The 9289-nt window shown below is 51.9% G+C and overlaps 1 protein-coding gene across 5 annotated transcripts in view; it reads left to right on the top strand.

Moving 5' to 3' along the window:
• Positions 1-1911: 1911 nt before the first annotated feature.
• Positions 1912-9289, top strand: part of LOC105544490 (chromosome unknown open reading frame, human C11orf24) — an 11710-nt gene continuing 4332 nt past the window's right edge. For 3 of the 5 annotated variants that reach the window (XM_011987051.1, XM_011987055.1, XM_011987052.1), the window contains exons 1-2: positions 1912-2057; positions 5659-5856. The gene's annotated coding sequence lies outside the window, so the exon portion shown is untranslated. Of the gene's footprint in view, positions 2267-5631; positions 5857-9289 lie in introns of all 5 variants that reach the window. The other 2 variants (XM_011987054.1, XM_011987053.1) reach the window with 2 other exon arrangements.

Genomic DNA, 9289 nt, shown 5'->3' with positions numbered 1-9289 from the left:
AGAATGACGTGAACCCGGGAGGCAGAGCTTGCAGTGAGCCGAGATTGCACCACTACACTCCAGCCTGGGTGACAGAGCAAGATTCTTGTCTCAAAAAAAAAACCACAGCAGATGGAGGGCCAGCTGCCCAGCTGCTCTAGAGAAAAGGAGGAGCTGTGTGTTATCTTTGTAATTTCAGCCCCAGCAGCAAAAATTGTCCCTATGTTGCCAAAGAGGAAATGAAAACACAGAGAGTCCGTCTTTTTTTTTTTTTTTAGAAGGAGTCTCGCTCTGTCGCCCAGGCTGGAGTGCAGTGGTGCGATCTCGGCTCACTGCAGCCACCCCCTCCCAGGTTCAGGCAATTCTCCTGTCTCAGCCTCCCGAGTAGCTGGGACTACAGGCCCACACCACCACGCCTGGCTAATTTTTATATTTTTAGTAGAGACGGGTTTCACCGCATTGGTCAGCCTGGTCTCAAACTCCTGACTTCAGGTGATCCACCCGCCTTGACCTCCCAAAATGCTGGGATTACAGGCGTGAGCATAGAACTAAAATCTGGCTGCCGATTGAATATTTTGTTTCGGAGTGAGCCTCAATACTGTACTTCATGTTAGATCTGAACTAGTTAGAAAAATTAAAGCAAATACATAGCAAAAGGATCTGATCTTCACATGATCCAACCGGCCTTGGGTCTCAGCAAACTCACGTCTGTGCAGGTTAAGTTCCACACATGGACTGTGACTGAACTGTGGACGGTGGTGGTGACATCAAATCGCATTTCAGGTGCTCCCAGAGCTCGGAGTGGATGGTTGATCCTGTCTTTGCATAATCTCAGCTTTCTGTGTCTGTTAGCTTCCTAGTCCAAGACCCCAAGGCGGGTTATAAAACTGGAAATAAAGTCTTGGTTTGCTCCTGTGAAATCATCCTTCGCAGACAGGTTTTGGTTTGGACCGGAGGAATGCCTGAGGGTCTTACATACACTGGAATTCAGTCACAGAACTACTAACTTGCAAAGTCTATTTCTTTTTCCTTCCTTCCTTCCTTCCTTCCTGAGCTGAAACCTCCACTTCCTTCCGGATTCAAGCAATTATCCTGCCTCAGCCTCCCGAGTAGCTGGGGCTATAGGCGTACGCCGCCACGCCCGGCTAATTTTTTGTATTTTAGTAGACACAGGGTTTCATCATGTTGCCCAGGCTAGTCTCGAACTTCTGAGCTCAGGTAATCCGCCCGTCTCGGCCTCCCAAAGTGCTAGGATTACAGGCAAGAGCCACCAAGCCCGGCCTGCAAAGCCTATTTCTAACCAAAGTCAAGTCCCACACACTTGCCTCTACACTGCGTTTTGCTCCTTTTTATCCCAGGTTTTACAATTACAGAGCACTTGATGAGCCTGTTTCCACGTCTGTAAAATGGGGCGAAGTTCTTCACTGTGCTACTGCAGAGTGAAGCCACTGGCCCTGTAGGCAAAGTGCTTAGAACGGGCGTGGCACGCTGCGGGTGCACAGAAACGCTCGCTGCCACCCCCACTCTAACTACAGGGCACCCTAGCGCCCCGCCAGGGGCTGAAGAAACGTGGGAGTAAGCGGAGGAACGCCAAGGGCGTGTGCCTGTGAAAGGTCTCACGAGGCGTTTCGAGGTCGCCTCTTCAGGCTGGGCCGCCGACAAGGTGCTTCTGAGCTCACCCAGCCCAACCCGGGCACCCTGCGACCCCAAGACGGCAGCAGGCACAGCTGGGCAGCCGAGCCCCGGGAACACCCACTTCCGCCACAGACCTGCTCAAAATAGCTCCTTCTGGCAGCGCGCGAGACATGGCCCGAGCCGGCCCCAGGGAGGCGGGGCCTGAGAGCAGACAACCCCCCTACTTCCGGCTCGCCTCTGGTCGCCACAGGCCCCGTCGCAGCCGTCCCCCGCCCCGACCACGCCCTCCATGACGTCATTTCCGGCGTTTGGGCGGGGGCCCAAGCAGGGCGCGCTGCCCCGAGCTGCCTAGGTTGCGCTGCCGGCCACGTCCCCGCGCCGGGCCGCGGGCTCCTTCCTACTGTCCTAGGGCCGCCGGGCCGCCGCGGGCCTGCTGCGCCCGGGTAAGGGGCTCGCACTGCCGTCCGGGGAGCTGCTGTCAGGGCTCCCTGACTGGCTTGGGACTGAGAGACAGAGGTGGGGGGGCAGGAGGAGGGTTGGATGGTGGCACGAGGGGCAGGGGGAGAGTGAGGGGCTGAGAGAGGCAGGAGGAACGCGACAGGAGGAGCCGCGGATGGGGCACGCACAGAGTGCAAGACGCTGAGCAGTGCGGGTACGGAAGGAGTCAACTGGGAGCCGAGCATGGCTGGGGGCCCAAGAGGCAGGAGGAGAAGGAGGAGGGCTGAAGGGGGTCCCAGACTGGAGAAGAGGCCCGCTTGTCCCATTTTGGGAGCAGAATGGGGACACTCTCGTAGCGGGGGTGAATTTGTCCTGGGGTCTTTCCCTGGCAAGCCCAGGACGGTACTGAACCCCAAGAAGTGTTGCTCTTAGAGTTGAGTGACCCAGACCTATCTCCCAGACGCTCTCTCTATCTGGGTGGAGGTTGTGCATCCCCCCAACTTCCCTCCCCTGCCCATCTGTCTCCCTGCCTGCTTCCCCCGTGCGAGTCACTTAGTAGCCCCCGTGTGACTGCTTAGCATGTTGACTTAATCGTTAGGCTGATAGGAGGAATCGGCCTCCACACGCATGGTTTGCCACCAGAAATAATCATCGTGCTTAGAAATCTGACTTTAACAACTTGCAGTTATCCCTCGCCCCAGGAAAATCTCTAACAGTTCAATAAAATCAGCTAGGAAAAGATTTAAAATACAAAATTTTCCATTTATACAGTGGATCTGCCTAATGGACAAAGGAACGTCAGAGATACCCATGTTCTTAGCAAAAACTAGGCCCTAGCAGTTAGCTGTGATACCAAAACTTCCAGGAACCTGGAAGCAAGCAACATATTTAATGTAATATAATAAATATCCGATGTTCCAGGTTTCCGTCTGCCACAGAGTCACATCCTTTGGACTACAGGACAATGTCTATATACACAAAGCCATAAGTCTGTGTTCCTTGGGCTTCTGCAACCAAAGTTCAGCCAGGTGACGTGTCAGGATTAGGTACCTGCAGTTTGCCCTGTATTTGTTTTTGCAGTTCCTACTCCTTGGTATCTGTAACTTGCCTAACTTGGTGTGGGGACTTGGCCGTGTTGCTGCTGAGTGAGTCTTAATAGCCTGATAGAATGTAAGGGTAACAACTGTAGTCCTTTACCAAGCTTCAGGATTTACTTGTGTTGGGTCTTTGGAACATCTCTATGCCAGAAAAAAAGAATTAAGTTATTTATTTCCTTTTTTTTTTTTTTAAAGAGATGGGGTCTCACGATGTTGTCCAGGCTGAACTCAAACTTCTGGGCTTACAATCCTCCCACCTCAGCCTCCTGAGTGTCTGGGATTACAGGCATGCAGCACCATGTCTGGAGTCGAGTTTTGTGTAACTTGCATGAAGTGCCCTACATGTAACAAGCCAAGGTTGAGAACACAAGAATTCAGACAAGATGCATTGGGAGGCCCATCTCAAGGTCACGCACCAGAAAAGGTTAGCGAGGTTGACGCCCAGGGGCACGGTCTGGGGGTGCCTTTCTCATGGAGTGTCACCTGGCTCAAGGGGTATCCTGTTGCACCCTTCCTTGTAGATCCTATGGGGAGCTGACCCCTGAACAAGGGAACTCCCAGTGCCAGCCTAACCTTCCGTCTTTCTGTCCGTCCTGGTCTCCAACTTAATACAAACTTAATTCTCTCTTGCTCATTCCCCTCCTGCCCCTGGGGTCTCTTTTTTCCCATCTATTAGGGTCTGAGACCCTGATCTACCCAGTCTCCCTGTACCAGATAATAATGAGAATAACTGGGTGGGGTCCCGAGACCCACACCCTAATTTTGGCTTGAAGCCCTTGCAGGGGAAACAGTTATTTTAAATGTTGTTAATGGCTTGTCCATCATGAGTCAACTTATAAAGATGACCGCAGGTCCCTGCATGGGATCTTGACATTTAGAATATTCTGTTGGAAAGTAGAGGCAGGACCACAGCAGAGGGATGAAGTCATAGGACAACAAAGGCCTGTTCTTGACTACACAGTGGCCAATTCCTGTTTCTGTGGAAGTGACCACCAGCCCCACCGGCTGGGAGGGAATAAGTGGTGATGGTATCCAGCAGAAGTTTCCTGAGAAACCCGTGGAGTGTCCTGAGATAGCCTTGTGGACATGCTCCGTGTGTGTGCTATCACCTTTGTGTGTGTGATTTTGCATGTATGTGTATGTGTGAGTGCACATGTGTGGTGGCATGTGTACATGTGCAGATGGACACGCGTGCAGCTGTGCACACACAAGTGTGTATGACTAAGTGCATGTGTGTGTGGCTGTGTGTGCACACGTGGGCATCTGTATTGGGAGCAGGCCCGCGGTGGTCCTTGATATCACCACCTACTGATAACCTACCCGTGATAAGAAGTGATGAGCTGTTTCTGTAATCTCCTGAGTTCGCATTAAATATTCATCAATGAGAAAAACATTTGTGCCGGTTAACATCTTTGCATTATGGCTGTACTCCTGGATTCCTCTAAAGTTTTGGTTAGCTCCTAGGAAAATGTCCCTCCTGGTACGTAGATCATGTAGTCTCTCTGAATTATGGAAATCAGTGTGTGAAACTGTATCAGGTGGGTAACTCTGTGCCTTTCTGCTTAGCAGCTTGAAGGACTTGAAGAAAATATGCTGGTTTCTTTCCTTGGAGGTTTTCAGAAATGTTTTCCAAAAGTGATACATGCTTGTTAAAAAAAAAAAGAAAGAAAGAAATGAAGTAGAGAATGAAAATCACAGGTGAATCCATTCTCCAGGGATAATCATTAACATTCTAGTGCAAATCTTTCCAGACCCTTGAATAAGTGTCTTTTTTTAACAAAAATAGGATCATGGTCCACACGCTGCTGTGTAACCTGCCTTGTTCGTTTATTGATGCGTGCTATATATCTTCGCATGTCAATAAGTAGAGAGTTGTGTATTTTTAACAGTTGCCATAGTATTTTATATATGAATGGGGCCATACTTGACAGAACTATTCCACTTTTTTACTCTTTCTAAATAATGTTGTGAGAAATATCTTTGTAGATCATCTTTGGACATCTGTCTGAGTGCTTCCTTAGAAGAAACTGCAGTAGAAGTTGCTGCATCGGGAGTTTTTTTTTTTTTTTTTTGAGACGGAGTTTTGCTCTTATTGCCCAGGCTAGAAGGCAGTGGTGCAATCTCGGCTCACTGCAACCTCTGCCTTCTGGTTTCAAGTGATTCTCCTGCCTCAGCCTCCCAAGTCGCTGGGATTACAGGTGCCCGCCACCACGCCCAGCTAATTTTTTTGTATTTTTAGTGGAGATGGGGTTTCACCATGTTGATCAGGCTGGTTTGAAACTGCTGACCTCGTGATCCACCTGCCTCGGCCTCCCAAAGTGCTGGGATTGCAGGCGTGAGCCACCGCGCCCGGCCCGCATCGGAGGTTTTGAATTGAAAGCTTTGATCCACGTTGTCGTCCCAGTGGAATGAATGATCTGTTGAATGCTGCTCTTTCTGTGCCTCCCTCCTCACTGGAATTTTCCCTCATGCTTTTCCTAAGGAATGTGGACTTTCTTTCAAACTCTAGATGCATCTGTTACCAGAGTGGAGAGTCTGCCTTCGTCTCACATGTGCCACAAAGGATGGCATGGCCCGGGAGTGCCCCACCACGTGGCTTTCACCCCCTGCAAAGCCAGACCTCACCCAGCGACACAGTGCCAAGCCCGCAGCTCTCCAAGGAGGAAGATGGCCCAGGCTGGGAGCATGCCCTTAGCAGCGGCCTCTGGTGAGTGTCCTGGCCCTGCAGGCTGGGCTTGCCTGTTGGGGGATGGGACAGTGAGCCCAGAGGGAGCTTTGCAGGGTTACCAGAGGGTCAAGGGAAAAGGAAAGACAGCCAAGCCTTATAGTAACCAAGGAAGACCCAGTCTGTGGCCTTTAACTGTCACAAGCCCTGCCTCCTTTTTTTTTTTTTTTTTTTGAGACAAGGTTTTGGTTCTGTGTTCCAGGCTGGAGAGCAGTGGTGCAATCTTGGCTTACTGCAACCTCTGCCTCCCAGGTTCAAGCCATCCTCCCACCTTAGACTCTGGAGTAGCTGGGACTACAGATGCACACCACCATGCCTGGCCACTGTCTGTATTTTTTGTAGAGATGGGGTTTCACCATGTTGCCCAGGCGGTCTCTAACTCGTGAGCTCAGTCCACCCACCTGCCTCGGCCTCTCAGGGTGCTGGGATTACATGCATGAGTCATTACAGGGAGGCCTTGTCTTCTGAGTGGACTGGGGTGGTGGCCCATGGACAGGATGGGGATCACGCGATCCCCTGCAACCCTCTTAGGCTTTGTGATAGAAATGCAAGTTAGCTCAAGAGGTTCTCCCTGACCTTGGTGATGCTGTGGGCACTCACAGAAGCCTCCTCTGTGCTGCAGGGAGGCTGTGTCTCACTGATCCAGGGTGCTGGAGGGCGCCTCTTAGCAGATGATGAGAGGCTGTCCCCTCCCAGGAAGGAGAAGGCCCTTGTCTCTTCCAAGGCAAGGAACTGGACGAGGAGGAGGAGGTTCATTCAGTACATTGAGTCTGATCTTCCCTGCTGTAGCTGGAGCACAGTCCCTGAAGCCGGCTGAAGTGCCAAGGCAGGGGCTAGCAAACTGTGGCCGAATCCCACCTGCTGCCTGTTTGTATAAAGTTTTATTGGGACACAACCGTGCCCACCATTCACATCTATTCCAGGGCTGCCTCTGTACCAGAACGGCAGAATTGAGTAGCTAAGACACACACCGAACGGCCCACAGAGTCCCAAATATTTGCCGTCCTGTCTTCTATAGGGAAAGTGTGCTGAGCCCTGCCCTAGAGGTTTGTAGTGAGGGGGCAGCAGAAGACCTGGGGCTGGGGTACATTCAGGAGCCGAGACCCTCTTCACCCATAAGAAGCCCCTGCCACATCATCTCGCCTTTAACTCACCCAGAGGACTTCAAATCCTGGGCTCAGGCCTGGGGAACATCTGGAGCCCGGGGTGGTAGCATTTTAAAGGCATTCGGTAGATGTTACTGACCCGAGAGAGCCGTTTAAATACTCATATTTATCAAGAGCCCAGCTGCACTGCCTTGGCCCATGGAGGATTGTGAGTTCTTTGTGCCCGAAACCTTCCAGTTTCAGTTCTGCCCGGCGTGATACTGGTTAGTTTCTTCTCTCCCCATCCCCCGCTGCCGCACTTTTTTTCTGTCAGAACAAAGAATGCTTTTTGCACTCTAGATCTGTGGTTTGTAAGGCCAAGTAATTTTTCTAAACCCCTAACACATCAGGAGCCCTTACAGACCATTTTGGAGAGAAAGCACCATTTGAAGCTAGGGAAAAGTGAGTGACTCTCGGAAGGAGACTGGAAGTCTCTGGAATACACCAGCCTTCTAGAAGGGTGTGTGCTCTAAGGGCTTTTTCCAGCCCCGGGGCAACTTGACAGCCGTCCATGTGGATTACAGGAGGCAGAAAGCCACCCAGGGGCTTCTTGTTGCACAGTGGCTGCTTCTGCATAGCTGGAAGTGCTTCTTGGGTGGGCCGCTGGCTAAGCCAGGTACCCTGCTGGGTCCTTGTCCGCGTGATCCCACGTCACTCCCACGCAGCTCACCGAGGTTCAGAGGTCCTGTGGCTGCACATATCACTTGGTTAGTGAGCTTGGGAGCTGGGATTGGAACGCAGGCAGTGCTCTTGGCCTGTGTGTGTCCTGCTGGTCTCCCAGTCCCCTTGCATGGTCTGTTGCCCCTATTGCAGTAGCTTCCTCAAGGGAACGACAGTGAATGCTGAAAGAGCTAAAAGGCTGCTCCTGCCAGTCATGCAGTCAGTGGCGCCTTCATCCCTCAATGACCAATGGGCAGCTCACCCAGCACCCCAAAGCCCCAGTCCGCATACAGCTATGCAGCTGGGGCCCCACTTTGCTATGGGCTGCTAAGTGCTGGTTTTCTTGTGATTGTTTTCATTATTTTGTCTAACAAAACAAATCAACCAAACCAAGTAACTTTTTTATAATACGTTAAGGGCCGGGCACAGTAGCTCATGCCTGTAATCCCAACACTTTGGAGGCCAAGGCAGGAAGATTGCTTCAGCTGAGGAGCTGGAGACCACCCTGGGCAACATAGAAAGAACCCTATCTCCACACACACACACAAAAATAGCCAGGTGTGGTGGTGTGCACCTGTGACTCCAGCGGAGGTAGCAGGATCATTTGAGCCTGGGAGGTCAAAACTATAGTGAGGTACGATCGTGCCACTGCACTCCAGCCTGGGCAGCAGAGCAAGACCCATCTCAAAAAAATAAAAATGTGCTAAAGCTTCCACATCACTTCTGTGGAGCATTAGAATGAAGGAGAGGGCTTTGCTTTACAGCGACTTGGGCCGGCTGTGGGGACCACTGCAGTCTCTGAAGTGGGGAAGTCACTCATTCACTCACACCTTCATTCATTGAGAGACAGCCTGTGTGTCAGGTGCCTGGATTGCTGCCCCTCACTGGCTGCCCCTGCCTCCCCTCTTGCTAAAAGCACCTTCCTGATCTTGTCTAAGGCCCTGCAGGGACTCCCATTCCCCTACTGTGAAATCTAAACTGCCACATGGCTCCTGGGGCCTCCTCGCGCTCTCCAGACTAATCCCCATCTAACCATGCTCTCCCTTGCCTCTGACCCTGCTGTTGTCATCTGCTGCTCCCTTTCCACCTGCCTGCCCACCCCCACCCAGCTTTCAGAATGCAGCCCAGGCGTCACTTTCCCAGGAAACCTTCCTTGGCATGCCGACCACACCACCACTGGCTGAACTGTGTCCTCTGGGGCCCAGCCATCCTTGGGGCTTCTGCCCAGAGGAACAGCCTCCCTCACTCTTCAAGGCCTCCCCACATGCTGTCTCCTCCCTGCTTCCCAGCACTGAGTCACACCCTGCACAATGCTTGTGCCAGCCTGCAATGACCTCTTTTCTGTGTCTCCCATGGACTGTAGGTGCCTGAAGAGGTTTTGTGTTTTTCACCTTTTTGTCTTAAGTGTACTGCCTGGCACATGAGTAAGCACTCAGTAAATATTGGATGAAAGGATGGGTGGGTAGATGGGTGGATGGATGAGTGGATGGGTGGATGGGTGGGTGGGTGGATGGACAGACGGGTGGGTGGATGGGTGGACGGACGGGTGGGTGGATAGGTGGATGGATGGGTGAGTGGATGGGTGGATGGATGGATGGGTGGGTGGGTAG

This window comes from Mandrillus leucophaeus, unplaced genomic scaffold (genome assembly GCF_000951045.1).
Source record: "Mandrillus leucophaeus isolate KB7577 unplaced genomic scaffold, Mleu.le_1.0 Scaffold30, whole genome shotgun sequence".
NCBI classification, from domain to species: Eukaryota; Metazoa; Chordata; class Mammalia; order Primates; family Cercopithecidae; genus Mandrillus; species Mandrillus leucophaeus.
The sequence above is the reverse complement of the archived record's forward strand: the minus strand, read 5'-3'. Positions and strand labels throughout refer to the sequence as shown.